Source organism: Coregonus clupeaformis, chromosome 40 (assembly GCF_020615455.1).
Source record: "Coregonus clupeaformis isolate EN_2021a chromosome 40, ASM2061545v1, whole genome shotgun sequence".
Taxonomy (NCBI): Eukaryota; Metazoa; Chordata; class Actinopteri; order Salmoniformes; family Salmonidae; genus Coregonus; species Coregonus clupeaformis.
In genome coordinates, this window is record NC_059231.1 from 22,923,433 (window position 1) to 22,929,399 (window position 5,967).

Below are 5,967 nucleotides of genomic sequence, written 5' to 3' on the forward strand. Positions count from 1 at the left end.
CAGGCCACCAGCCCTCCAAGATCCCCCCCACAGTTCCCCGAAAGCTGCCCCTCAACCATTCCATTCCCCACCCCCAAGACCCCCGCCCCCCCTCAAGCCCCCGTCCCCCACTGCACCAACAACCAACAAAATGACAAAAGAGAAAAAAAGAAAGGAAAACAGAAAACAACAATGCAAAAAACGAAAAGCATAAAAGCAAGGCCAAATGAAAATATGTTTGAGTGCATGTATGGCATTATTTACATTTGTGTATGTGTGTGTGTGTGTCCGTGTATGTGCACATGTGTGCGTTTGAATGAGAGTGTGTGTATATGATTGTGTACAAACACCTGTGTGGTATCAGCCTCAGGCAAACAGGCATTAGCTGTAACAACGTTGCCCCTCAGTGTCATTCAAACATACTTTTTGTTTTGTTTTATTTTGACTTTATTTTTTGACTTTTATCTTTGACCGTCATTCTATCCCCCTCCCAGCCACTCCACTCCCACTTGTCTACAATTCCACATCCCAACCCTCAGCTTCCCTCAGCCCATCCCACCTATCTCTGCTGGCCACCCTCTTCAGATTTCTGCGCACCATATATCTTTCAACTATGCTGTGATGTTTAACATACAATTTGAATCTATCTAATCGAATGGAATCCACAGATTGCGAGTTGAAGATACTTTTACCATTTACTTTATTAGTAATTGACTGACCAGGTCTCTCCAGATCTACCAACAATGTTATTTCTATGGTCAATTTTAGATTAGTGTTATGCTTTTTCAGCCATTTCTGAACCTGAGACTTGAAACAGGCTAGCTGAGGGCAATACCAAAACAAATGGTCTATTGATTCTGTATCCTCACAACAAAATCTGCAGAGCTGCGATGATTTTATGCCCCAAATATTCAACATTTTGTTGGTGGCAAGAATTCTGTACAACAATTTTAGCTGAAAAGCACGAAGTCTTGAATCTTGCGTCGTTTTATACATCAAAAATCTCTTCCCAACTATTTTGCAATCTGTATGGCACAGCTGTCAGTATCCTGGTCCTCAAATGAAACTGGTATACTTTCCTATTTATGCTATTTTTATTCCTCCGCCAGTTTTGATCCTTTATATTGGGCAGACAGGCCAGTCCCTACTGCCTCCCGCTGCCACTTGCCTCCTCCATTGTTTGGGGTAATGCTGTAATCAGTTGGTTGTAATCTTGGATTGAGCAGACCTTCCTATACAATTGTGATAACTCAATGAAAGACATAACTCTACCATTCCAGTTTACAATATCATTTAAAAACAAAATACCCCTTTCAAACATCTTTTACATAAATAATAATAATATGCCATTTAGCAGACGCTTTTATCCAAAGCGACTTACAGTCACGTGCGCATACATTTTTTTAAACATATGGGTGGTCCCGGGGATCGAACCCACTACCCTGGCGTTACAAGTGCCATGCTCTACCAATTGAGCTACAGAGGACCAATTGCAAAAATGCAGGTATTTTATCAACCAGCACATTTGAGTTCAGCCACAATATTTGTTGTAATATTTGTTCTATCTTTTCAGGGGGATGAAATTGAAATTTTAACCAGCTCTGCAATGCTTATTTGAAAAAGAGAGATACTTTGAAAAAGGTTTCATTTTCAATTAATCGAAAATGAAACATGGCAATCTGCACAAAGGCAAAAAGGCAATTTTTAAACAATGGATGAGCTTTTCTTAGTAATCTACTTGAGAATCATTTAGGGTAAAACTTTTGTGTAAGTGAAGCTTTTAGAGAGAGGTTTAGTGCTTTTATATTTAATAATCTCAACCCACCCAGTTCATATTCATTATATAGATAGGCATGCTTGATCTTGTCTGGTTTAGCATCCCAGATAAAGCAAAATATTTTTTGCTCATATGATTTGAAAAACGAATCATCAGGAGTAGGCAGAGCCATAAGTAAGTGAGTAAACTGGGATATGAATAAGGAGTTAATCAGTGCAATTTTTCCATAAATAGTTGCAGGATCCTGTCTATTTTTACTAGTTTTCTATTTAAATTCATTGTGAAGAGCTCATTTTTTGACATGAATACCAACTATGTCTACTTCACCATCAGCCCATTTTATAGGCAAACTGCAGGGTAATGTAAAAGTTGTATTTTTTTAAAGATCCAATACGTAATATAATTAGGTTTTAGTTCAGAGAGTCCAGAAAAGTTATCTAGATCTTCAATGAGACATTGCAGGGATCTAGCTTGCGGACTTAATATAAAACTTGATTCATCAGCATACATGGACACCTTTGTTTTCAAGCCTTGGATTTCTAATCCTCTAATGTTGTTATTTGATCTGATTTTAATAGCTAGCATTCCGATGGCCATAACGAATAGATATGGTGACAGCGGACACCCTTGTTAACTCCTCTTGACAATTCAAAACTCTCTGAGAAGTAGCTGCTATTTACTATTTTACACCTGAGGTTGCTATGCATTACTTTCACCATTTTATAAGAGACTCACAGAAATTGAAACAATCCAGGCATTTATAAATACAATCCAGTCTTACTTTATCAAAGGCCTTTTCAAAATCTGCTATAAATACCAGGCCTGGCTTCTTAGATATTTCATGTTGTTCTATTATTTCTAGTAGTTCTAGTCGTATATTATCTCCAATGTATCGTCCATGTAAAAAACCTGTCTGATCAGGATGAACAATACCTGGTAAAAAGTGCTATGCATTTCGCTAGTATGTTTGCATCACAACAGTGAAGTGTAAGTGGCCTCCAGTTTTTTAGATAGACAGGATCTTTATATTTGTCATCTGGGTCTTGTTTTAATAATAGTGAAATCAGACCTTCCTGCTGAGTACCTGACAGACTACCATTTCTATAGGAGTAATTAAAACAAGCTAATAATGGAGCTTTGAGTGTATCAAAAAAGGCTTGATATACCTCTACCAGTATGCCATCAAGTCCTGGGTTTTTTCCAGACTGAAAGGATTTAATAGCCTCAAAAAGTTATTCCTCTGTAATTTGGCATTCGCACTGATCTTTTTGTACATTTGTTAATTTTATTTTTGGGGGAGGGGGGGGAGGGGGGGATTCCTTACAGTAATCGTCATTCAGAGGGTGAGGATGAGACAGAAAAGAAAACATATTCTTAAAATATTTAACTTCCTCTTTTAAAATATAATTAGGAGAATCATAGATGAATCCGTCTTTAGTAATGAGTTTCTGCAAATTATTTTTGGTAGTGTTCCTGTGTTGGAGATTCAGGAAGAATTTGGTGCATTTTTCTCCATATTCCATCCAGTTTGCTTTATTTTTTAAATAGATTACATTCGATCGTTCTTGAATAAGTTCCTCCAGTTCTTTTTGTTTTTCCTCTAACTTATTTTGTATCTCTGTAGTATTGTTTTTATTGATATCTACCTGTACTATTAGTTAATGTATTTCCCTTATTAGTCTTGTCTCTTTAGACATTTATTATTGATGAATATTGAATTGAATGGCCTCTGAAGGTAAATTTAAAGGTATCCCGAACAATAAGGGGATTTACTGAACATATATTGTACTGGAAAAATTCACACACAATATTAATCTGCTAGGCCAAAGCATGTCTTCTACCCTAACACATGATACACACACACCATATCCATCTGCAGGGAGAAGGGGTGGGAGGGAATAGAGTGTGTGTGTGTGTGTGTGTGTGTGTGTGTGTGTGTGTGTGTGTGTGTGTGTGTGTGTGTGTGTGTGTGTGTGTGTGTGTGTGTGTGTGTGTGTGTGTGTGTGTGGGCGGGAAAACGCTTATCTTTGCCCTCAACCTGTAGAGGTGAAGTACTGTACTGTACAGTTCACTCTGCTCTACTCTCTGGTGGAATCATCACCATGGACACCACTGCATGACCGCTGTTATCAGAGGAAATTGCCTGTTAAAGTAGAGAGGTCCTCCACAAGTTATTCCAACCCCCTAAACACACACACACACACACACACACTTCCTGACAATGGCTCCCTTTTTCCAATTATCCAGAGAACAGACGGAAGCAAGAGCAAACACTGCTTGTATTATGACTCAGGCCCTGTTGTGTCTGTCCCAGTGTTTTCATTTGCCTAATATTCACTCTAAGCCTACTAGAAAGTGTGTGCCCTCAGGCCTGGAGGGAAGCAAAAGTAATTCCACTACCCAAGAATAGTAAAGCCCCCTTTACTGGCTCAAATAGCCGACCAATCATCCTGTTACCAACCCTTAGTAAACTTTTGGAAAAATGTGTGTTTGACCAGATACAATGCTATTTTACTGTAAACTAATTGACAACAGACTTTCAGCACGCTTATAGGGAAGGAAATTCAACAAGCATGGCACTTACACAAATGACTGAATAATGTGGAAATTGAGCAAGTTGAGGTGACTAAACTGCTTGGAGTAACCCTGGATTGTAAACTGTCATGGTCAAAACATGTTGATACAACAGTAGCTAAGATTGGGAGAAGTCTGTCCATAATAAAGAGCTGCTCTGCCTTTTTAACAACACCATCAACAAGGCAGGTCCTACAGGCTCTAGTTTTGTCACACCTGGACTACTGTTCAGTCGTGTGGTCAGGTGCCACAAAGAGGGACCAAATTACAATTGGCTCAGAACAGGGCAGCAAGGCTGGCCATTAAATGTACATGGAGAGCTAACATCAATAATATGCATGTACATCTCTCATGGCTCAAAGTGGAGGAGAGATTGACTTCATCACTACTTGTTTTTGTAAGAAGTGTTGACATGCTGAATGCACCGAGGTGTCTGTTTAAACTACTAGCACACAGCTCGGACACCCCACAAGACATGCCACCAAAGGTCTCTTCACAATCTCCAAGTCAAGAACAGACTATGGGAGGCGCACAGTACTACATAGAGCAATGGCTACATTACCTGATGTGGAACTGTATTCCACATCAGGTAACTGATGCAAGCAGTAGAATCAGATTTAAATTATGGAACAGCGGGGACTGTGAAGAGACACACACACAGGCAGAGACACACATACACATGATAAGACACACACTCTACACACACATACACATGGATGTTGTATTGTAAATATGTGATTGTGGAGTAGTGGCCTGAAGGAACACACTAAATGTATTGGGTAAAGTCTTATGAAATGTAATGTCATGTAATATATTAAACTGTATACAACTGCCTTAATGTTGCTGGGCCCTAGGAAGAGTAGCTGCTGCCTTGGCAGCAGCTAATGGGGATCCTTAATAAATACAAATACAAATTCAGCCATTAAATATCCTGTAATGTATTTCCTCCTGCTGGTTGGCAGTATAAAGGCTGATATTATAATAATAATAATAATAATAATAATAATATGCCACTTAGCAGACGCTTTTATCCAAAGCGACTTACAGTCATGCGTGCATACATTTTTTTTTTTGTGTATGGTATGTATATTGACTTTGTGTATATTGACTATGCTGATGTATTTCTGTTTGGCATGGGAAAGCTGAAGGCTTTCGGTCGGCCTGACCACGACGAGCTGGCTGCCAAAGGGAGCTGGCCAACATCCAACATTTATAACAGTTTAAAAATGGACTACATTGTTAGGCCTACTGCTGCTAGGTAGCTCTCTCTGCTCTCTCCCTCCCCTCTGTCTGTCCTTGATTGCAGGAGTGAAGTCTGGTGTGCGGGAGTCAGGGTTCCAGCTGCAGCTCATTCACCATAATCACCTCAGCCTTTAAGACCCGGTCAAACTTACCACTCATCGTCAGATCATAGTCAAGACGACCATATATTTGGAACCTGACTCCTGCCTCCGCTTCACTCCTGCCACCACCATCCTGCTCTCCAATACCGGACCTCTCTTTTGGACTCATCACGGACACTAGGACATTACGGTACCACACCTGCCCTGATCTGGATCTGTTACCCTCCCTGTAACCTGGACTTGCTCTTCCCATATATTTGGAAACCTGGACTTTGAACATTGTAAATAAACCTG